This window comes from Pogona vitticeps, chromosome 4 (assembly GCF_051106095.1).
Source record: "Pogona vitticeps strain Pit_001003342236 chromosome 4, PviZW2.1, whole genome shotgun sequence".
In the NCBI taxonomy this organism is placed as follows: Eukaryota; Metazoa; Chordata; class Lepidosauria; order Squamata; family Agamidae; genus Pogona; species Pogona vitticeps.
Genome location: NC_135786.1, coordinates 65201127 through 65226437, shown reverse-complemented (window position 1 = coordinate 65226437; position 25311 = coordinate 65201127). Strand labels below are relative to the sequence as shown.

Sequence of the window (25311 nt, the reverse complement as noted above, 5' to 3'; positions counted from 1 at the left end):
AACTCCCAGAGCACTGCAACCAGTGTGGCTAGTGGTCTAAAAAGCAACTTTTTACATCTGTAGTTGGAATCATCTTTGTCTTTACACTCTGCCAGTGCCAATCCAAGTTATAGACCTTGGCCTTTCCCAGGTCTATGTGGAGCCAACAGCACACACATGTTCACAAAGCTTGCATGTTTTGTTGGGTTTAAAGGAGGAGAGGAGAGGGTTGTTATGATACCAGAGGGGGGAAATATTAAATGGGGATTGGTTTTCTGATATGCACAATTTCAACAGGCTATGCTGGCTGTCCAACTAGCTTGCTTGTCTCATTTGACTATGGAGATGTCCGCTGTGAAAGAAGGCTATCTTTGCCTCAGGGATGAGCACCTGTCATTTGTGTATGAGCCATTACTACAGTTGTTCCTGCTCATAATCAGTACTGTTATCTTTTCTCGGCATCATTGGGGAAAGCAATGTGGCAATGGAACTTTTCTCATTTAGGAGAACAGGCCCAGCACAGTTTGAATGTTAAGGACCTATCCAACTCTGAGATTGACTTTGTATGTGCAGGAGAAAATTGATCGCATTCCTGAGATTTCAAGAACAAAAATTAAAATCAAAGGATGGGTTCTTATATCAGATAGGTGTAGCAGGCAAGGATTGGGAGGGCAGGAAGAACAGCACATGTACCTCTTCTCTTTGTGCCATTGAGCCCTGGGAGCAGCTGGGAATGGGTGGAGAAAAGTACCCAGCTGCACCTACAAAAATCAGCATTTCTTTGTTAGTCCCACTTGCCCCAAGATTTATCTCCCTGCCTGGAGAAAACACAACTGTTCTCTGAGACTTCACCCATGCCCTGAGATTTGACAACCCTAATAGAGACGGACAGGTTTGGTATTCCTACCTGGGTAGGCAGCTTGTGGTGAGCAGGGGAAGGAAGAGATGTCACTTCCCAAAATATCAATGAGAGGTGCTCGCACCTGCTTAAACTGGAAGCCATCTTTGAATAAGAAACAATATTAGAGAATAACCTGTCCAGAGTGCCTATTAGAGAATAGCCTGTCCAGAGGGGAGGTGGATGTAGAGTTTGTCTGGGCAAGTGCCTTAAAATGGGTTCATATTTACATGTGATATCCAGCAGATCCTTGACTTACAATCTAGCTGGTTCTCCTGGCAACAACTATAAATCAAGTCATTTTATGTTGCAACCTGTTTTCCCATTTGCCTCAATGTTACAATAGGCGTTTGGTTCTTGGAGAATTTTCACACCTTATAAATGAAACCTTTGCTGTCTTCTCCTTTCTTCCTCACACTTCCTCTCTCTGGCTTGCTCGCTAGCCACCCTTTTCCAACCTCCCATGTCTCCTCACTTCTTCCTCACACCTCTGCAGTCTTGCTGTTGTACTTCATGACATAAACACATCAGTTTAACAATCCTAATCACAGTGAATCTTGGATGCTAGGAGAGAGCTTTTGATAATATTGGAATGGGTGTAAAAGTGGGGGATTGCAAAGTGAATGGTAAGTCAGAGATTCCCTGTATAATGTATGTTTGAAAATCTTTTGGTCTGTAACAATACACTGGTCCCAAGATATGGACAAGAGATACCCAAAGATCTTGATCCATGATTTGGAAATCTCAAGAATTGTCTACTGTAATGCTTTCTTTGTGGGGTTTCCCTTAAAGACAATATGGAAGCTACAACAGGTCCAGAATGCAGCACTCAGATTGATTTCAAGGGCTAGGAGATTTGATCGCATCTCCCTGATCCTGGCTCACCCGCACTGTCTCCTTGTTGGCTTCCATGTCAAATTTAAGGCATTAGTTATGACTTACAAAACCCTAAATTGCCTGGGATGTCATTACCTATTGAAGTGCTTTTCCCAAAGAACATCTACTCATTCAACCCACTCCTCAAAGGCTGCATTATCAAAGTTGACTACTGAAGCAGAATCCAAAAGATGATGTCATCCCTGCCTGTCAATCAGAGGATAGGGCAGGAGAGGCGGAGCAGAATGACAGTTGGGGGGTTGGAAGAGACAGTTAGGGAGACAGTTGGAATGAGATAGGGATAGGGAGAATTAGGGACAAGAAGATGGGGAGAGAGTGCTAGGGTTTAGGAATAGCTAAAAAGGGGTTAAGAAAGGAAATTGAAAGAGTAAAATATATTGAACAAGCAGGAATGAACACATAAGCATAACATGAGAAATACCAGTGATTGAATACATGATCTAACATATGCACACCTGACACAGTTATATATTTGATTCTCCTTATGATTTTGTTCATTAATAAAAGAATATTTGATCAAACCCTTGATTCCTAAGTTATATGAGCAGCTCCTGTGTGGGAGAATTCTAGTGGTATTAGGAGAAATACCTGGTGGCAGCGAAAAGAAGGAAAAAGGTGTGTTTACCTTTGTGGAGCCCAAAGGAAATAAAGGGGCAACAAGGGGGATTGCTACAACTACCCTGAGGGAAATAAAGAAAAATAATACCAGAACTTGAGCATTTTCAGCAGTGCCATCTTTGCTGTGGAACAAACTTCCATCAGAAACTAGACAGGCCTGGCACCCTACAGTTCTTTAGAAAATTATTAAAGAGTTGTTTAAGGAGGCCCTTGGCAACACCTTAGGCTAATTAATGAAACCCATGCATTATATTTCTAACTGTGTTCATTGATTGTTTTTATTATATTAATGTACATTTTGTTTATTATGTTATATCTCATGTAATTTGGTTTGCTTGAAGGTATCAAGTGTAAATCTTGGGTTGCCTTTTCTGTTTAGTTTGTGGTAGTTTGCCTTTTGTTATTTTATTATTTTAATTGGCTGTGTGATTTGCTTAATTATATAAACTGTTCCAAGTAGTGTTTCACTAAGTCAGGCGGTCTATAAGCTCTATAAATAAAATGAAATCTATCACATCTTTTATTTTCAAATTGCAAACAAAAGCTTAGCAGTAGCTGCACACTGGAGTAGACCAAACACATGCAATAAGCTGTTTTATGCTGAGTCAGGCCCTTGGTCCATCTCAGTCCAGTACTGTCAACTCTGTCCAGCAGTGACTGTCAAGAGTTTCAAACAGAATTCTTTCTAAGCCCTATTTTGAGCAACCTACTTTGTCTCAGTGGTTTCCCATGCAAGTACTAACCAATCCCAACCCTGCTAAGGCTCTACAGTTTGTTAAGGATGCTATGGTGGCTCCACACAATGAGAAAACCTTGGGCACAGTGCTTCATTTGCTATAGTATGCATGCCCATTCAGACACCAAAATCAGACACAAAAATAGTATAAGACTGATGATAGGTAGGTAGGTAGGTAGGTAGGTAGGTAGGTAGGTAGGTAGGTAGGTAGGTAGGTAGGTAGGTAGGTAGGTAGGTAGGTAGGTAGGTAGGTAGGTAGGTAGGTAGGTAGGTAGGTAGGAAGGAAGGAAGGAAGGAAGAAAGAAAGAAAGAAAGAAAGAAAGAAAGAAAGAAAGAAAGAAAGAAAGAAAGAAAGAAAGAAAGAAAGAAAGAAAGAAAGAAAGAAAGAAAGAATCATAAGGTGGGCAAATCATTATGTATGCATGAAAATGAAGAGAGGGAACAGATGCAAATCATTAGGACAAAGGAATGTGAGGGAGATAGAAAGACATGATGATGTTGCACTGATCATTATTTCATCATGCAGATGTAATAGATCTTTACAATGCTTCATTTGTGCACCCACAGATCACACTGTGGAGGATGAGGGTGTTGGGATGACGGTAGGAGAATGAATTGTGTTTGTCTATGTGGAGGTATGTAGATTAAAGTTAAGGAACCCACCAGCACTGGGCAAAATTGGGGCTGATGGTTTTACAGAGGCCTGGTGAAGCAAGGGATGGTTCAGCACTTTTTCAGATACAAGTTTAAAGCCAAATATTTACGTGTGTAAGGGGTCAGTGACTGGAATGTGCCTGCTGTGGTGTTTTAAGAGTTGAGGACATTAGTCAAGTGAGTGAATGGTTAGAAGGTCAGCAAGAGCATTAGGTCTGCTCTGTGAAAACCAAGAAGGAGCAAGAAGGATTGTCTTATTGTTTTTCAACAGGGAGCAAGTTAGATTTAGTGCACTCTCTTGTCTGCCTTTGTTTTTTAAGGGTGGCTTCAAGCATTCCACCCAGCTTTCAAATCTAGATTTCAAAATCACACCAGAACCTCAAGGGCCAAGTTATGAATCATGAAACAACCAACATTTCCAGGGAAATATGAGTTGAAGTCCCCAGGCCTTGTTCAGTCCAGACATGAGGAAACAGGAGTGTCTTACATCACTTGCTTTAATAGGCAGGCACTATGGGTACATTGGGAGGATGTAAAGCAACAAATAAAATGAGAGGCCTGGCCATTTACTAGTGAATGAAGAAGAGTGGGGTATTGTCTTAAAGGCTTCTGACAAGCGTTTAGCCAAGCCAGAGAATTGGAAATTTACATTTCCAGACTACAGTTCCAAGAATCCCTTCATTACAGGAACCAGAGGGATTCTGGAAGTTATTATTTATTAATTCATTTAAGATATTTTTATCCCACTTTTCTCCTTGAAAAGGACCCAAGGTGGCTTGCATCCTTGAAAGACAATATTTAAAGCTGAAAACAGTATGCAACAGTAGTTTATACATCACTAAAAGATCATATTTGAAGCTAAGAACAATGAGTATAAAGAGGCAGCGTCCATCATTTAAAAACAATATCAAAGCTAAAACAATGTATGCAAATACTAAAGAGGAACAAACAAATACCACTCTGAGAGATGGTAAACACAAATAGTACTAAAGACCCAGTAAGAGCAATAATGCATAGAAATCCATAAAAAGGTTACTCATGTAGTCCCAAAATACAGTGGTGCCTAGCAAGACGATGTTAATTCGTTCTGCGAAAATCGCTGTTAAGCGAAAACATCGTCTTGCGAAACACTTTTTCCCATTGAAATGCATTGAAAACCTGATAATCCATTCCAATGGGAACGGATTGTCATCGTAAAGCGAAAATTGCCATAGGAAACATTGTTAAGCGAAACGCGGTTCCCAAGCGAAGACAGCCGTCTAACGAAACAGAGACCATTAAAAGACTCGTATGGCAAAGCAAGACCAAGCTGTCAAAAACATTGTAAAGTGAAAAACAGAGACCTAAAATGTAACTGTCTTGCGAGGCAAGGTCCCTAACGTCGTAAAGCGAAAATCGCCCATAGGAAACATCATTAAACGAAGTGCAAGATCGCTCCAAAAACCTCATCGTAAAGCAAATTTGTCATCATGCGAAGCAATTGTCTTGCGATGCACCACTGTATAAGTTTTCCATGTCCTGACACAGGTGTACTTAAACATAAGTCTAAAGTCTCACCCTTATGCAGAACAAAACTTATCTGGGAGAAATTCAGGACAAACAAATGAGATGTCTGCAATCTTAACGAAACTACTATTACTTGTTCCTAAAAACCATCTTCACACTGATTGCTTCACCACCCCTTCTTTCCATTTTTTTTTTAAGAATCTAAGCTTGTAGGCAGTGCCTGGTGATTGGGAACTGCTGTTCTGCAAGATCTAATGATTTCAGGCACTTCCCAAAGAAATAAAAGAAGGTGGTGGTAATCAAGATGGTGATAGTGATGTAGTGTGATGGGACGATAAGGTTGGGTATATTCTCTAAGCCTCTGCTATACGTATTCTTTCTTCCCTTCTCATTTCTAAAACAAGAGGTGCCAAAACTCTGGTCTGGCTGCCTAGAAATCTTACTCTTGGCTCTGGAATACAACGCTCCGCTTCACTTCAGATGTGTGGAGGCTGGAAAAACATTCCACATATCCTCAATGACAGTGTTTATATTTCATCACAGGTTTCAAAATAGTAGACGTGCCCTGACCAAGACAGGTTCCAGAAGAACAAAGCCATCACCATCAATTCAAGACTTCCCTGGGGTTTAATTTTTTAAAAAAATCACAACTTTAACAATGTAATTGATAAAGCACATTTCAGTGTGCCACATTCATTTTTTAGTGTGAGCAAATGATGGCAACTCTATGAGGTTATGTAAAGAAAAGAAACAGAGATTTGACTGTGACATTTTTTTGCATTTGCTCTCTTCCCAACCGTCAGAAAGTCTGTTTGTTCAGAAAGGCCTTCTCAGTGTTATAATAATGATATATATTGTTCTCTGTCACATTCTGTATTTTTTATTTACCCCAGTACCCTGTTCCAAATCCCCTTTCCTATGATGTTCCTCTACCCAATGGAAAATGATTTTCAAAAATAAAATAAAAAAGAAAGTATGTTTGCTCAGAAGCCCTTCTCAGTGTTTGCATAATTCAGGTTTCAGCAAGAAGAGAGTCAAGGTGGGGATATGGGAGTAAGTAACAAAATTATGGAGATAGCCAGAGAGTTCCAGAAAAATGTCTACTTCTGTTTCATTGAGTACGCAAAAGCTTTTGACTGTGTGAACAACAACAAACTATGGCAAGTTCTTAAAGAAATGGGTGTGCCTGACCACCTTATCTACCTCCTGAGAAATCTATATGTGGGACAGGAAGCAACAGTTAGAACTGGATATGGAAACACTGATTGGTTCAAAATTGGGAAAGGAGTACGACAAGGATGTATATTGTCGCCCTGCTTATTTAACTTATATGTAGAATACATCATGCGAAAGGCAGGACTTGAATCCCAAGCCGGAATTAAGATTGTCGGGAGAAATATCAACAACCTGTGATATGCAGATGATACCACTCTGATGGCAGAAAGTGAGGAGGAATTCAAGAACCTCTTAATGAGGGTGAAAGATGAGAGCACAAAAAATGGTCTGAAGCTCAACATCAAAAAAAAAAACTAAGATCATGGCCACTGGTCCCATCACCTCCTGGCAAATAGAAGGAGAAGATATGGAGGCAGTGACAGATTTTACTTTCTTGAGCTCCATGATCACTGCAGATGGTGACTGCAGCCATGAAATTAAAAGACACCTGATTCTTGGGAGTAAAGCGATGAGAAACCTAGACAGCATCTTAAAAAGCAGAGACATCAACTTGCCGACAAAGTCCTCATAGTCAAAGCTATAGTTTTTCTAGTAGCAATGTATGGAAGTGAGAGCTGGACCATAAAGAAGACTGACCGCCGAAGAATTGATGCTTTTGAATTGTGGTGCTGGAGGAGACTCTTGAGAGTCCCCTGGACTGCAAAGAGAACAAACCTATCCATTTTGAAAGAAATCAACCCTGAGTACTCACTGGAAGGACAGATCCTGAAGTTGAGGCTCCAGTGCTTTGGCCATCTCATGAGAAGAGAAGGCTCCCTGGAAAAGACCCTGATGTTGGGAAAGTATGAAGGCAAGAAGAGAAGGGGATGAGATGGTTGGACAGTTTCACCATAGCTACCAACATGAACTTGACCCAACTCTGGGAGGCAGTGAAAGACAGGAGGGCCTGGCATGCTCTGGTCCATGGGTTCACGAGGAGTTGGACATGACTTAATGACTAAACAAAAACAAAACAAAATAAGGGGAGGGAACCCTATATTCTTTTTAAATGTTGTAACTGCACTTTTGCAATGTGCTCTCAGGATGCAGCGTTACCTAAACATATATAGGTAAGTACCGATGTTACTTACCTATATTTATATTGTGGTGCTGGAGGAGACTCTTGAGAGTCCCCTGGACTGCAAAGAGAACAAACCTATCCATTTTGAAGGAAATTGGACACGACTAAACAACAACAACTGATGTGACAAATGTAATTCATTTAATGCTAGTAATCTTAATATCTTTGTTGAAGAGTTTGGTAATGATTCATAGAGTGGTGGCAGCAGGGCCTCCACATCAGTTTCCAGATTCCTAGCTAAGGATGGTAATAACTTTTATAGTTTGTAGGGAATTTGGCAGACTCACAAAACCTGTTTAGAGATTTAGCAGAATTCACTATTGCAGAAATACGATGGTTAAAATGGTTTTAAAAACAAAACAGGTCTTTCCCCTTGGAGTTCTTCAAGCAATCGTTCATCATTACCTTCCTTAGCCTCTGCATTTGAAAACATGTAACCCTGTCAAGAGGCTTTAATAAGATGTCATCTCCAAACATGACAAATGTGAGACCTCTGTAAATAATAGCTTTGACATGCAATCACATTCCCGTGCCAGCCTCCCATCTGCTGGACTAATCATTGCTTGTGTGTCACCTGCCACTCTCGCTTGGCGTCCTCCACATTGCTCACAAACATTTGTGCAGCTTTGTCAATCCCCCAGGCTGCAGAAATGGTTTTCTTTGCTAGCTGCATAGCAACCCCTCCAGCAGCTGCTTGTATGTTTATTCTGAGTCACCCAGGAAGCAACCAGGGTGGCCTTGTGCCTTTTTTTTTTTAATAGCAGACAATCCTCCAGTTGAAGGTGTCCCTATACTTCAGACTGGGCACACTTAAGTTTGTCAAGTTTTCTTTTCTTTTCTTATTAGAACCTGTACCAAATCCACCAGCCAGAAGTCAGATGCAAAAGACATTCTATTTCAGATTAAAGAACCAACTGCCTCCAAACAGAGTCTGAACAGCCACACAGCTCACCTGATATGCTCAGATCTACCATAATGAGGTATATTTCATTTCTATTTAAATTGTATTAATTATTTCCAAATTTGTTGTCTCTATATTACGCATATATATATATTATATGCAAATCTGTGTCTTCTTTCGTTGTCCTCTTTTGGAGAGGTTGAGTTACCATCGTCATGTAATGGGAACAAGAATGTCATCACAGAATCAATATCTTTGTATAGGACTGTGTTAATTTTAACAGACGTGAACTAGGTGAGAGAATGGCAGACAGACATGAAAGGTGTTAAAATTCATATCCTGATGAACTAAAACCATAATGCAATCCTGGAAGCTCATGAACTTGGGGGGGGGATCACTTCCTCAACCCATCATTGCAGATGTAATTAGCTGTGTCTTCAAGGCTTCAGACATGTGATTCTTCATTTGTCTTCCTCACTTTCTACTCTCACCAGAAGAAAAACCAGCAACACCACTAACAATAGCCACAGCAACAAAGTTGGACTGTCCACAGGTAGTTCTCTGGGTTAAAATAGCACATAAAGGCATTCAGGCATCAGTCTCTCAATAGAACATTAATTGGGTGTCAAAATATTGGTGTTAATATTTTAATGAACAACCTGTCTTTTTAATTTATTTATTAGTTGTGTTTGTATTCTGTGTTCAGTGTACAGGGCTCTTCTTCCTCCCACATCACTCTCATTTGGTTCATTTTCAGGAACAAAATGAAGTGGAGACTCCTGCTTTTAATTTCCTAGCTGATTTCAGTTTCCCAATATCATTAGTGGCTTAAATAGACAACTCATCCACTTAAAGATATTAGGAAATTGTGAAATAAAAAATTCCTTCCACTCCTCCTCTGTGGAGCAGAGAGAGGAAGCAAAGTCTTGAAAGAAAAACCTAATTAGGCCAGTGCTATTTGTTTTCTTTACAACTTTTCTTAAAGGAGGCAGACCAAATAGAATGTGTCGTATGCACTACATGGCAAATGGAATCTCTGCCCAACTTTAAGTAATCCTATTTAGCCTGTACCATTCCATTCCAAATGAACCATGTAGCCAAGCCCTTAGAAATCACGACTGACCCAAGGTCACCCAGGGGGTTTCATAGCCAAGTAGAAATTTTAATACAGGACTCCTGGATCATAATTCAGTACTCTTAACAACTACACCATACTGACTTTTCTCTATACACACTGATGCTTCATAGCTCATATATCACCTTGGCTCTTCCAATTTTTCTTTTGTATTCTGCACACTTTTCCCTAAACTACCTGGTCGCCAGACAAGCTGGAAGCTGAAAAATGTTCAACTCTTTAACGCAACAATATGTGACAGGAATCAGCCGCACAGTGACCGCAAGCACAACAGGCACAAGAGAAAGCCGAAGCACAGAGTAGGCCAGTCACTGAATGGTGGGAGTTCCAGAACAGTCTTAGATTGGAAGAGGTGAATATCTCCTTCACACATCTTCCCACCCATGAGGTAGGGTTACTAAGGTTTTTGGAAATGTAGTCCAAAGCAGTAAGTTTTCCAAAGTCCAGTTTGCAAATCTAGGGAACTAAGGAACACACCTATTTTTGCAGGCTGCATATTGTGAAGGAACTTTCACACACATGCATACATATTGAACTCTATATATAATCTAGAAATCTGCAGATACAGTAACGAATGGAGAACACAGGCCTGTGCCATTTTCACCACCAACTTTTACTTGCATCAAGTGAACTAGTCATCCCATAAATTGTTCCTCCCAGCTCAAGGCAATTTGGCTTCACTGGAGATGAGGACTGAATATACTTCAAAATCCATCCATATTCAAAAAACAATGTTTTCCAATTTTTAAAGAAATAAAGTTTTGTGCTCCTTCACACTTATGCGTGTGTGTGTGTGCGTGCGCACACACACACACACATATCTAAGAGAGAGGCTTTGTATGAGGAAAAAATGTAGGAAATTTTGGCAACATTTCTTGGACAGGGATCCCCTTGCCTTGTGCACACAAAAGAATGTCTCATAAGGTTCTAATTTCCTTTTTATTTTTATGTGGCCATTAATAAGATTCATAGCTTTAATGTACCATATAGATCTTAGTAAAATTCAGGAGAATGAACCTAGTTCAGATTAACTCTTTGAAGACCACGGCTTTGTACACTTAGTGCAGTGCATTCACAAGCTTGTATGAACAATGGAAGGAGGGGGTGTAAGAACACAAGAAAAGGTCCTCTGGATGAAACCAGAGAGTCTTCTAGCCACGTTTCCCAGTGCACCAAATATTTGGTAGTACCAGGTGATAATGTGGTGATCTTCTCATCCAATTTCAGAGAACCAAAGATTGGAAACTTTGCTATTTTACCTCACAGTCCCCAGAATTTACTGGCCAGAATGACTCAGCATACTTGCTGTGGGATCCTAGGAGTTAAAGTCCAAATAAGTAGCTATTCCAAACTGAAGAATGAAGCAGGCATGGCCAGCTGTGATCTTCTGGATACTGTTGGATTTCAGCTCCCACTAGCCCAAGCCAGCATAGCAATAATGGTGAGAAATTATGGGAGTTGTAGTCCAAAAACATCTAAAGGGACTCTGTTCCCAACCTATGGTGTAAAGGGATTTGGACTATCTTTTTTTTTTAGTAATTACCTTGTGACAACCACCATGTGTGCTAAGCTATAAAGGCCTGAAAAGTTTCACCATATTTCTGAATCAAGTTGACAGCAAATAATTATTTTCCCTTGGATACTAATCACATACATAAAGTTCAAACAATACCAGAACCTCAAATCACAGAGTTATATATTGGTTTATAAAGGTATAAAGTCCTCTAAAATGGCTTAACATTCCTTTCTTCAGGAGGCACTTCTGGAACTCTGCAAATAACCCAAGGCCACAAAGACTGATTCTTCTCCCAGGAGGTACAATTCCTGGCCTCTGGCACTGTAGCCAACTCACAGAGCTATCTGTCCATCCATCTATCCATCCATGGGAAAAGAGGTGGACCAAAGTTTCCATAGGACTCCTCGTGCTTTATTTCCAGCCATTTATTTAACCTTTATGCATGTGGGCAAATTACAAGGTGATAGAAGTTGAGGGGGTTGTTACCTCAATGTGAAGGATTGCTGGCATTAAAAGACCATGTGTAGCTTTAGAACTGCCAGATGTAAAGGGAATAAATACAAAGGGTTTTAGGAACAATTTATCAGCATAAACTATGAAGAGTGGGAAGCGTCCTTGGCACATCCATTTGGCTTCTTCTGTACTTCCTAAACATTTTTAATATGGAAAAGAAATGTGGAAAATGTAGTGCTATACTCTTTGGAAGTCTAGTCCCTTTTTTATTATTATTATTTTTTTATTTTGTAATCCAGTTCACCCACTCTTCCTGGGCAGGCTATCAAGAAAGATTTCTTCTTCATTCCAGCCTGAAGGGTGTTATGAAAGCTTGATTTATGCTGAGCAGCCCAGGAGGACAATGTTGGCTGCTGAGTCAGAACCACAGAGCCCTGCTATCAAACTAGGAATGGCTCACTGAGGGTTGATAGTCTTTCCATGTGCAAAATGGCGTGAGATCCAAACAAACTTTTATGTGGTAGGCCTCCTTCCCCAGGGTTTCTTAGCCTTCATGCTAAACTGGCCTGAACATTGCTTTCTCAAACACACAAGACTGTAGGGCAACAATAACTTGGTATCATTCCCACTTCCAACCAAAGAAAAGCACAATGTATTGTGTGGGGTCAAGGAGTTTTGCTTGCAGCTGAGGTTGTGAACATTGGTCTTCTTTACTTTATGTCTAAACCAGAGTGTAGAAACTATTTTTTTTTTTGTCTGCCACTCTCAGAATTCCCAGCTGGCATGGTCATTCTGTGAATCTCAATCCACAAAAGCCCCCCCCCCATCTTTTCTAGAACCAGTGGAAGGGTGTGAACTCATTCCTCTCAGAGGGATTATTAAGTGATCCCTCTTGGGGTAAAAGAAGGATGAGAATTGTAGGCTGAGTTGTTCTTCAGTGAAAATGTTGAAGGGTAAAAACAGTGCCTCCCCCTCCTCAAAGATGATTATGTTTGTTGGTACTGTAGTGTGAATATCTTTCTTTTTGACATCTATAAGAATGTCCACAGGATGCTAACATCTGTAAAACAGAACAGACATAGTGCACAAACAACAGTTATAAAACTTGTATTGATTTAAAAAAAAAAACTAAATCAGAGCTATTTTGCTCTGAGTTTTGGCAGAGAATTTGACATGCCACGACTGAGAGCAATGGGAATGGGAAATGAATAAGGCTTGCTCTCCCCTGAGAGTTCTTTGAAGGCAGCTTTAACAAGGAAGTCCCTTGCTGCTAAGAAATGGACTCTGCCCCCAGAATGAATTCCCCCGGAGGAAGTGTACACTGGAAAAACCTAGACATTTATTTGGAACTAGACAAGGATGGCTTCAGATCATTGTAGTAGCATGTGACATCCACATTCCTAAGGCAATGTGTGATACTAAATTGAAAACATGACATAAATTCAGACACATGGAAATATTGATCTCCTTATCAAGACTCCTCCTCCTCCGTCATCTTCTATGTCATTGCAGCTATACTGATGCTGGAGACAGCAACATGAAACAATAATGTGTTGCATTCAAACCAGTCCATGTCCCCCCTCTTCAGCCATTACATTGTTCCCCTTCCTGCACTTCTTTTCCCATCTGTTTTACCTGGATGTTCATCTGTTACAACCTGCACTTTTCACCTCTTATTCCAGCTTTCTGTAGTTTATAGATTCTAATTTTGTGCATGTTATCCATTTTCTGATTTCTTACTTTTTATTTGTTTTCCCCAGCACAAACGTCTTTGCTGGGCAAGTTCTCAATCCAAAATGTATTATTTGTGAAGTCTTGAACCTTTAAGAAAATGGGGACCTATCTTAAGCTCCAGCTACCCCTTGCCAAACCATTTCTGCCAGTCTCCTTTCCAGAGATGGAGTGCCAGAGCCCTGCTAGTGTTCCCTTCTCCCCCTGTTGAAGCCTCACCCTCACATTCTGCAAGAATATGTGTAAGAGAAAGCGTGGAAGGCAATGAGAGAAACAACAGCAGGTAAAAGATTTCTAACGGGGAGGCAATGAGTATTTTTCTGCACCTCTGCTGAATGGTGGAGCTGAGGCAGGGTATGAGTACACAATTGCCTGCCTCTGTGTGTGAGACAGTATGCCATGCACCCATGTGCAGGTTTTCTTTCAGCTATCACTCTTGGCTCCACCCATTGTTGGCTACTGTGTCTTCTGCTCCAGCATCCACAATGCCTACCAACTTCCGCTGCTTGTTATCATGTGCAACTCACACTACTACTTACATTGTTCCTAGAAAGCTACATTCTCAAGATTGCCTGTATCTGAAACTAGGAACAAACTTTCTAGATATTCATGAGCATTTTTCTTGCTTTTTGGCTAAACAGGAGCTTACCGCGGAACGAAAAACAAACCAAACTGCAGGGTGATTGTATTAATTTAGTTTATAGCATTCCTATACTGCTTTTTTCTTAGCATTTGCCAAAGCACTCAGCAAAACCAAAAAACAAACACCAAAATATTAAACATGATCCAGTAAAATAATAATATAGTATTCAGTCCTCAGTGCAGGGGCTGGGGAGGGGAGGAGATGCCAGCAGCAAGTGAAGACAAAACAGCAGGTACAGCTTAAAGGTCAACCAACGCAATATGTTTTTACTTGTTTTCAGAGGACGGAAAAGTTACTTGCTTAACTGCAGTTACCCAGATCCTTCAACCACCATGGCCCCTGGGATTCTCAGTGTTATAGCCCCCCCTCCGAAAAAGGCAACTTCCCCCAAACTCTGCTCATTTTCTGAACATCAGTGAGAAGGAGGCTGTAGAGGGAGAATGGGAGCCCTGGGCTTGGCCTAACTTCAAAAGTTTTGTGCAGATAATTAGTTGAGACCTAACAAGGCAGTCTGTTCCTCCTCTGGCATTGTGCCACACAGAGATAAAGAGGGAAACAAAAAACAGAGTTGCAGTTTTAGAAGAGGTAGTTGTGTTAGTCTGTACTAGCATCTCAGGCAAATATGTCCAAGCATGGCGACTTGTCCACATAAGCTCACTTTAAAATTCAGCAGTTGGTGTTTAAAGTCCCACAATGTTTTTGTCTTCTTTATTTTCTTTTTCTTTTGTTCTTTGCCTGATAAGAAAAACAGAGGTGTCAGAGTGGAGTTGTTGAGTTCTGAATCTGCAAGGTATGTACAAGCCATTAATTTTCTCTGGCAGTAGTGCTTTTAAACTTCTTAAAATATGCCTAATCTCACAATCATGATTTTGGATCCATGTTGTTCACCAACAAACTGAGAAAACTAGTGATAGATGCTTTCTAGTGACAGATAGAATTGTGTTTCTGCAAAGGTTTAACAAGGTTTAATCACAGCATCAGAAACTGAGAGGGAATTCAAATGGGCATATAGTTCACTGTTTTGGTGCAATTCAATTCAAATTTGTTTGCTTGTTTGTTTTGACTTGTACCCCACCCATTTTTTGGGCAAGCCACAACTCTGGGTTGTTGTTGTTTAGTCGTTTAGTTGTGTCCGACTCTTCTTGACCCCATGGACCAGAGAACGCCAGGCCCTCCTGTCTTCCACTGCCTCCCGGAGTTTGGTCTGGAGTTTGACACTGTCTCTTTGGATTTAGATAACAAGGAAAAACAGAGTTGGGTATCATCTGCATGCTGGTGACACAGAACCCGAAAATTCCAAATAACCTCTCCCAGAGGTTTAATGTAGATGTTAAATAACATAGGAGACAGAACAGAATCCTGAGCAATCCCTAAGGCTAGTAGCCAGAGTGTCAAACAGGATTCTTCAGTCCCCACCATCTGAGTTCTCTCTTCCAGGAAGGCCTGAAGCCAATGTAAAACAGTGCCTCCAAGTCCCACCCCAGTAAAACAGCCCAGAAAGATGTCATGGTCGATGGTATCAAAAGAAGTCCACCAGAACCAAAAGGCACACATTCACTATGTCCTGTTCCTGGCGCAAGTCATTCACAAAGGCAACCAAATCAGTCTCAGACCCATAACCAGGTCTGAAGCCAAATTGAAATGGTCCAGAGAATCTGTCATTGCAAAATAACTTCCACAGGAAATCCAGAAATGGTACCTGCAGTATAGATTTGGGGTGCAGGAGAGGGAGTAGAGAAGGCTTGAGTGTTTCATTGGGATTAGCTAAAGTAGCTATGGCTTTGGAAAGCTGTAACAGCTGCTGCTGGGAATATTATGCAGGGTTAGCAGATCTCCTGCCTATTTTTAGGAGTTTGCTTGGTTTTAATAGGCACTGTTTATATATATATTTAGGGCTGCATGAAAATAACTCCTTCATGCACACACACATACAACTTCTTCTGCAATGTTTGCAGGCCCTTAAATTGGGCCTTTCTAGTTTGACAGTAAGAGGTGAATGCTGAAGCTGGGGATGCAAGCCTAACCAGTGCTTTTCCTGGCTGTTTCTCCAGGGGTAATGCTGTAGGATTTAATTTCCTTTAGATAGCAGAACACTGGAGAATTCTTATTACATCTGGCCAGATTTTTAGACTCTTTGCTTTCTTTTTTCTTCCAAACCTTCTACTTTCTATGAATGAAGAAGAGTTCTGGAAAGCCAGAAAGTTCACTTCGTTTGTAAAAAAATTTAGAAATGTAGAAACAATATCACCCAACCCAGAATTTTGTAATTGTTATGTATAAATACAGGCCAAAATCCTGCTGATATTTTAATAGCATCTAGAATAGTAGAGCAACTGGGCAATGATTTACCCCTCCAATAAGATCTCGTCTCACAAAGAGGATCCTGCCAGAGATGGAAAAGTTCGTACATGATTGCCCTGACACAATTACAAAAGCAAACAAGAGTATGGCCATAGTTCTGCCAATTTTTTGCCAAAGCAACAACAACAAAGGTTTTTGCATTAGGGGACACATTTTTAGGACAGGTGGACAGAACTCACCTGCTCTCACCTGTTTTACTTATACTCCACTTCCATCCACAAGGACCCTCCAGGTATGTCATGACCAAAATGCATTTCATATTTACTGGAAGTTCTCTAACTTAACCATGCCTCCATAAAATGTAATCAGATAGGTGGATATTCTTAGCATATCTTAATTTATATCATTGGCTGGCTGAATAGGTACCTGGCTGCAGAGTCAGAGGTTGAAACTTTTGATTCCCCGCTGTGCCTCCTATGAGTACAGCCAGCCTGTGTGGCCTTTGGCCAGCTGCACCGTTCCAGGATGCCCTCAGAAGAAAGAAATGATAAGCCACTTTTAAACACTCTCTACCTGGAAAACTCTTTAAAAGGGTTGCCGTAAGTCAGAATTGACTTGATGGTGCATGATTGTTATTATTTCGATTACTCCTCTGTTTGGCAATCAGGGACATCAGTGAACTGAATAACGCACTAACTGTACACTTAGCATTCCTTGCATAGCCAAAAATCAAACAGAAGTTTGAAAGCCAGCTTTCATCCCACCAACTTCCACATGCCCTGAGTCCTGAAATATGGAAATAATTTAGCAGATGCTTATGCTAGCTTCTTAAAAATAGGGAGGAAAAATGTATTTCCCCAATAGGATGAAAACCTCAATAACATCAATGTTTTTTCTCAGCTGGATATAGCTGTGGAATCCATGAACTTTTGCAAAGGGCCAGCCAATTCAAGATCAGAATGTGCAAATCAGATCCAAGTGTAACAATGGAAGGTGGGGAAAAGGCTATCAAAGTTCATTTTCCTTTCAGGCTCATTCTGTGCTAAAGTTGACACCCTGTCTTTGAAGAAAAATGTGATGATTATAAACACACCTCAAGTACATGTACAAATGATATTTGTCTTCCTTATTCAGAGAAGGGAACGTAAGCAGGGAGCCTGCAAAACTCACACAAACTGCAGTAGATCAGCATGAGTGACAAAAATCTGATGTCAAGACTCATGAAAGGGGAGCATCACTTTCAACTTCCATTGTTAAGCAAACTTTCAGATGTGTCAGCACTTCATTACCATGAAATAAGCAGGCATCTGCATGTATTCATATGCTAGATTTGTGTCAGCCATTAACCAAAGGGATAACATGGGGTTATCAGCATTTATCCTCACAACAAATCCATCCAATAAGTTGTGGTACACCTCATTCCCAGCACTCCAGAGTAGCTTTCTCCCCTTGAATGATTTTACCCCAAAAGATTGCAAATTTTGGAGCAGGGCACATAGAGGAGGAGTTCAGCCAATTCACAAGACAATCCTTTTGCGAATATCACCATGGATTAAATCCAATTTTTAGCCCACTTCCAACTGAAGTGAACTTGCTGAATGAATCAGATGTCTTAGGTCAAAAACCTATCTATCTACGTGCTGCTGACCTAAAAAGTGTACTCTAGTTCACACTAGCAATTTGATTTAGGCCTAAAGGAGAACAAACCTATCCATTCTGAAGGAAATAAACCCTGAGTGCTCATTGGAAGGACAGATCCTGAAGCTGAGGCTCCAATACTTTGGCCATCTTATGAGAAGAGAAGACTCCCTGGAAAAGACCCTGATGTTGGGAAAGTGTGAAGGCAAAAGGAGAAGGGGATGACAGAGGACGAGATGGTTGGACAGTGTCATCGAAGCTACCAACCTGAATTTGACCTAACTCCGGGAGGCAGTGGAAGGCAGGAGGGCCTGGCGTGCTCTGGTCCATGGGGTCACGAAGAGTCGGACATGACTTAATGACTAAACAACAACAACAACGCATCCTGCAGGAAAAGAGGAAGACCAAATATGAGGCAGATTGATTCAATAAGGGAAGCCTCAGCCTTGAGTTTGCACAAGCAGAGCTGGGCTGTTAACAATAGGACATTTGAGGGATCACATTCGTAGAGTGGTCATCAGTCTGGAGTCACTTGATGGCATATAACAAATGTGACCTGTCAAGCTAATTCAGAAGCAAGGCTGAAGGAAAGCAACAACTTACTGTAAGTCACTACCTACTCTGGAAAAGACAGGTGGCAGGGAGATGTGGCAGGGAGGCAGGAAGTTTCCTAGTGGTGCTTTTGTGGATACATATTTTTAAAAAAAAAAGTAGGACTCAGCTTCTTACATTTGGACTAGTTTGTGTAAATCAAGTGACTTTTCCAAATAGTGCTGTTCTGTGCAAACCCCACTAAATGCACAATAATTTAACTGTTCTGTAGATTAGCAGCAATGATTTTTACAAGCACCTGCTGGCATTTTTAAGTAACCCAAGTTTTCTGAAAGCTTTGTGCATAAATTGAGAACCTTAAATACAATGCATATAGTATTTGTGACAGACCATCAGGTTCAGGGAGTCCCTCTCTAACCACTTAGCTACACTGCCCTGTTAATCCTGCATTAGATAAACCCAGAAGAATTAAATGTGTTGATGGTTAAGGAACCTGTCTGGTCATGGTATTTCCCGACATTCCAATCTGACCTGACTAAATGGGGCTTTCAGGGAGTTCCAAAAATGCACCAGGTTAAACTATCACATCAGCTCTGCAAGGCAGAACAACACACACAAAAATACAAAGCTCCTCAAGGCAAGACCTGGTTTTAGGTATCACAAACAGTCTGAACCAAAACTCCAGACAATTGAATGAAGATTTTTTAAATATTTTATTTATATTTTATTAGAGATAGCAAAAACTGAAAAGCAAGAAGTTTTAAAAAGACATCAAAAGCATTTGGAGTACACAATCCTTTAGAGTCTAAGGCTAAAGCAATACAGGGAAACAACAAATAGTAAATAAGAACACTAGCTAAGGTACCTAATAATTGTACTCTAGTGCTATATCAGCATGGTCTTGGACTATGTGCAGTGTACATCTCTCCCAGCACGACATCACAGAACAGCACCAGAGGATAGCCCCTCCTAAGAGATAGGCTAAGCCAACTAAAATAACATCTGTACATACTTTAATAAACATGTTCAAAACCGCTCATAAGTTCAAACATAGGCTGCAGGAAAAAAATATCATAAAAATCATCCCCCTAATAATCACATAGTGCACTTTTTGAGATGGTCTGCCACAAACCTTCATGAAGACAAGAGCATTTTCTGTCCCCTCCCTTCATACAGCTGAGTCATTTTCCAATTAGCAGGGTACCAAGGGGAAAAGCTGGCTTGGCCTTGAGGTCTCCCCTCAAAAGATAAACTGCAGGTGGTGCTCCCATTTTGTTACTGGGAGAAACTGGCCCCACCTTTCCTCCAGTCAGCCTTTCCCAGGCAGTAACAGAAAAGCCTGAATTTTCTAGAAAAGTCCATAACCCATTCCCCTCAATGTCTTCATTTCTCCACAATTTTCTGTCATATGTTCATCCAAATGAAAAAAATGCCCTCTGGTGAGCAGAAGTATACTTAGCTACCATATCAGGAAAATCAATCAAAACTTCTAATTGTCAGAGTAGTACGACAATGGAACCAGTTACCCTGGAAGATGGTAAGTGCTCCAACATGGGAGGCATTAAAGAAAACATTGGACAAGCATCTGTCAGATATACAGTAATTTGATTTGCAGTCTTGCATTGAGCAGGAGATGCACTCAACCTCCTTTTATGCCCCTTCCAACTCCACTATTCTATGATTCTATGAACATTTAGAAAGCCTTCTGTGTGAGAGAAAAAAACGTACAAGCTGTTTTACAGTAACTACCTCTGTATGCTGTGTCTGTGTATATGTATATGGTGTTAATTTTTAGATCACTGTAATGATATACTTCCTTTTTAAAAATCAGAGATCAAATGAAAAACCTTCACAGAATTAAGGTCCACTCAGGCTGACTCAAGTTTTGCAAAGCTAGAAAATCAGAAACTGAGCCTGATGCTTTAAGAGGCTTGCATATGATGAGGAATGATAGTATCACAAATGGTGCTTGTTTACAACATACCCATCATGCAGTAGCATTCAGTCTTGGTCTCTCTGACCTAAATTCAGATGAAGCAGCAAATCCTTACTGCATTTCTAAAGGAATCTGCCTGTGTGTTGACAGAGCCCTAGAGGCAGGAAGACCTGATATAGTTATTAAGGACAGAGGGTTTATCTTAAAACAGTAACATGGCAGCAGCAGAGCTTGCCCAAGACATTTCATTCCCTGAGTTGAGGAACAAGAGAGTGCTTTTCCCATTTCACCTATAAAAGTCTATCAGACTGGCAAGTAACTCTTACTTCAATACTAGGAAATGTGGAGTAACAGTCTGCACTTCTCTTGGTGACAGCAAGCTCACTTACAGAGCACAGGGAGATTGCATGATACACATCATTTCTTGTCAAGCACCCGAGTCATGCAAATGATATGCAACAAGGAATGCAATACTTGTGCCTTCACTACCAACAATTCACCGAGATTTACACCATTAGAATTAAATTGGTGGCTGCAAGTGATAGGATTCTGGTCAATGAAAGTAACACCTTTGCTGCTCTTTCATGACATCTAAAACCAGCTGTTGGGCAACTATTCACTCTGTCTTGTTCAGCTATGCATTGATTTTACAAAGTCAGATTGCACCACCCCAGCCTGTAAATCTGTCTCTACATACTGAATATATAGCATCAAGAGTCACAGCTAGGCTATGAAGCACTTTGCCACCAAGATATCTTACTGTATTTAACAAGAACTATTGTACTTTGTAGCAAGTACTGTGTGTCATTACATTGCAGCCTCAGTTTTCATACAGAAAAGAAAAACATGAATGGATTCATCTTTTTCTCTCTTTTATTTCCATGTTTAAAAAATATTTCTTACATACTCTATTACTAATTACAATTATTGATAATTTTAACAGCTATCCTGCCACAGTAGGAAAACATGTAAGAAAACTGAGTATGTTGTATGGCTCAAAATGTTTTGAGAGCCACTGTTAATTTGAACAACTTCATTCAAGTTTATGCCAAACATGCTTGCAACTGAATCAGTAACATGACAGTTTTCAGCTGTGGAAGATGGGCCTGATTTCTTCATGTTTCTTCAACCCTTTTTATTATTCAATCTGAGCTATGACCATTTCAGTCTGAGCAATTCCTGTTATGCTATTATTTACTTCTGCATAGAGAACCAATGGGATTCAGGTGCTAAACTGCTTGGATTTATGGCAATCGGAGCTCAACCCTGGCTTAGTTTACAAAATTACCAAGACTTTGTCAAAGTCACCAATTGTGGAGCAGATTTTAACTGGGAATGGCAATATGGTATGTCTAAAACCACAGATTGTTGCCTTTACATACATTTGCCTTTACATTTGTTTACTAGACAGTAGTGCTAAGCAGGACAGCTAAGTCTTTGGGCCAGCATCATACAGTATTTGACATTTTGCCTGACTGAATTGTGTCTCATTGAAAGAAAACCTTCTTGGGACTTCTGAGGGAAGCCTTGAGATCTAAATTAGCTTTTAAAAAAAGTGAGCAAGAAATAAATCAATATTGTTCAGAATTCCTTGAAAGCATAGATATGGAAGGGAGGAACACCTGGGGATTTTCTCTTTTGGACTGTATACCCCAGAATCTCACAGCCAGTAGTTATGCAGACTGGAGAAGTCTGAGAGTTATCAAGAGAGTAAAAGAGAATAGCTTTTCCAACCTCTCAAAAGGGCTGTATATGTCTAAGGAAATTAAACTTGTTCTCTTTCCTTTGCCTGGATTGGTGAACTTAGTCCTCTAAATGGTTATCTCCCAACCTCCATTTCCCATCTTTACTATGGACATACAGATTACCTGCTTGCATGGTTGCTTTAAAGACTGATTTCATCATTATATTATTATAAAAGCTTTGTATATACAGTATTGAAAGTGCCACAATAATGTTCTGCAATGAATGCTTTACATTGTTCCAGAACCTGGATTCCAGGGATAACCTCATTGTTTTTCATGTTGGTAATATTTTCTGCACCTAACTGTTGCATGACCTGCAGACATTCAACAGGTGAGACTTTCTTGGCAGGAGAAGTGGGGGACAGGGCAGATGTTTAACTCATTTGGTGCTGCTGACACAGAAACCTTCCCCATTTCTGAACAGGGGATTCCTACACATCTGTCCTGTTACTACTCAAGTGGTGTCTACCTGGGTCCAAAACTGTGGAAAAAAATGTTGATTAAATAGCTAGGTTGTTTTTTTAAAGCAGGGCTCTCCTTTCTAAAGCAATGCTTTATATACAGTATAAACCATGTAAACACATGTACACACATGCTGTAACCGGGAACAAAATGAAAAACAAGGGCTAATTATTTTGTCCTGGTTGTTAAAGGCAGCCATCAGGCAGGGCTTGATTTTCGTTTGATTTTTGAAGTATTTGTGTTTCAATAACCTCCTTAACCCATCATTTCACCTCCATAATTTCGGATATTTTGAAAAGCTCCGTCCACTTCAGGCTCCGCATTTAAGATTGTTTTGACTAATGGGCCACATCGAGCTAATTGCGAACACTAATTGCCATTTTCAGCCCAAAGATGAGAGGTGCGTGTATTAAAATAAAAACCCGTCTCTTCTTAAGGCAGAACGTTTGCTGTTGACTTAAGGGGGTGGGGGGTGGGGGAGGTGCAGAAGGCTGCCAGGATGCAAGCTTACTGATCTGCATACTGTAGAAATAAAGCAAGATCGGAGAGAAAAACCTGCCCCCCCTAGACTTAGAGGAATGGCGGAGGAAAGGGACGGTGAAGGTTGGCGTCCGTGTGGCTCTTGGCAACTGTCGACGTTGCCTGCCGCCAGTCAATCGCCTTTACTGTTGTATGCGTTAAATACGGCCCGGAAACGTAGCTTTACCCTAGAAGCAGCTTGGGAGACCCAGATACCAATTTACTTGCAAGTCCCTCAGGGATGGCGAACCTTGGGCTCTCTAGATGTTGCGGACTACAGCTCCCACAGTCCTTTCGCACTGGCAATACAGGCTGGGGATTCTGGAAAGTGGCGTTCAACCCTCTAGACTGCCCCTAGTGGGCCGTCCCGCCCTTGCCAAGACCCCGCCAGATCCTACGAGAGCCCCGCTCGTGAATCACGATCCCCAAAACCTCCCACTCCACCCCGGCAGCCGGCGCGCTGGCCTCTCTGACAGGCGTCGGCCCAAACCCGAACGTTAGCCAGCTCTTGGTCCCACGCACAGCAGGGATGGGGGCGGGATGCCTTTTGAATGCCAGCTTCCCGGAGCTGTTGTCCAGGGACCAGCAAACGGCCGAGGAAGGTCTATGCAACTGGGAGGGTGTGTGTGTGTGTGGACTCGGCAGCCCATAAAGTATTTTGCGATGGTGACCCTCTCTCCACCCCGGATGAGACTGGTTGCCCTAAGGCCACTAGGAGAACTAAGTGGAGCAAGGGGGAAGAAGTCACTGAAGGACAATCCACGCGCGCGCGCGCGCGCACGCACACACACACACATATACTCTCTCTGTGTGTGTTTGTTCTTCGGGGCGGGGGAATGTATCCCCTCGAGATCCCACGCACGCGGGCTTCCCAGAAGCGTGAAGGGCGCGTGGGGAGGCCTGGGCAAACACGGAGACGCCGCAGCCACCACGCAAGGGTAACTGGAGAGGAAAGGCAGGCGTTGCGTAGCAATAGAGAAGAACGGGCGGGAACCTGCGGCCCCAATGGCAGGTGTGTGTTTATAGCTGGAGTAAATATCAAGCACGTAAAATGCAGCACCTATAAAGCCAACCGTAGGGGCTGTTTGGGGGCAACTCCTTCTTGGGAAAGTCCCGGACAGTCCACGCCTACTGCAGAGAGCTCCCGTGGGGCACCTACACTCGTCAAGCCCTCATCCCGGCGGAGGAGCAGCGTCCAGAGGAACAAATGGGGAACTGCCCCACCTCCAGCTCAGGCTGTCCTCCGCCATCCCATTCCTGCCCAGCTCCTTACCTGAGGTGGAGGATCAAGGGCCCGCCAGTGTCCCTCTGTTGCTGTCCTTCTATGTGATCGCACACCTGCTTTCACGTGGGGAAAAGGAGCAGGTGGATTTAGGGTGCCTCCCAGCCTGTGTGGCCTTGGGCAAGCTTGAGGCCCAGAGCACTCCCAACAGAAGGAACTGGTAAACACTTTCTGATTGCTTCACTAAATGGACGCGTCTATGTGGGAATCAACTTGCCAGCACATTCTTTATTGAATGGATTACTCACACCAGATTTTGGAGAATTCACATATTCGCTCCCTCTTCCCCAGTTCTGTGCCCTCTTCCCTACAGAACACAATGGGCTGCAGGTGCCACTTTAGAAGTCCCCTTCTGAGGTTGTCTAGGCCTACTGGGCAGGTTTTGGCTCCATTCCTTTGCATATTCCATGTTTCCTCATCTTGTTGACTGGCCACCGGTTCAGAAGGTGACAAAGGATGGGCCCACTGCAAATGTTAGCTTACCAGTGTCATGCAGGCCAGAGACTGTGTGTAAACTGAAACTGAATCCAGCACAGAGTCTTCAGGTCAGAGACCTGCTGGGGAAAGTTAAAGAGTTTAGTTCCAGATCAGGGTTTTCTGGCATGGCCCCATTTTTGCAACATACATTTCAGGTTCATTCAGGATGATGAACGGTTTAGTGTAACTCAGAAGTTTGCATAATTGCCTCTGGAAGTTACTGCAATTTTTTTTTTTAAAAAAAAAAAGCCAGATCCTGTACAAATATGGATGGCAGGAGCTTTTTTAAAAAAAGGAAAGCATTTTGCATAGACACACAGTAGGGAAAAAAAATCTTACTCCAAATATTCATAAATAGTAATTGTAATGCTTAGACATCAATTTGTAATCAATTATATTTCTAAACATGTACACTATGTGTTGTACTCCATATTTT

At 41.5% G+C, this 25311-nt stretch overlaps 1 long non-coding RNA gene across 1 annotated transcript; it reads right to left on the bottom strand.

Moving 5' to 3' along the window:
- Window positions 1-4299: 4299 nt before the first annotated feature.
- Window positions 4300-23388, bottom strand: LOC144589044 (uncharacterized). Its single transcript, XR_013544905.1, has 2 exons — window positions 18170-23388; window positions 4300-14698 (listed from the first exon to the last, which is right to left on the bottom strand). It is a non-coding gene; the product is annotated as an uncharacterized LOC144589044 (long non-coding RNA).
- Window positions 23389-25311: the final 1923 nt, after the last annotated feature.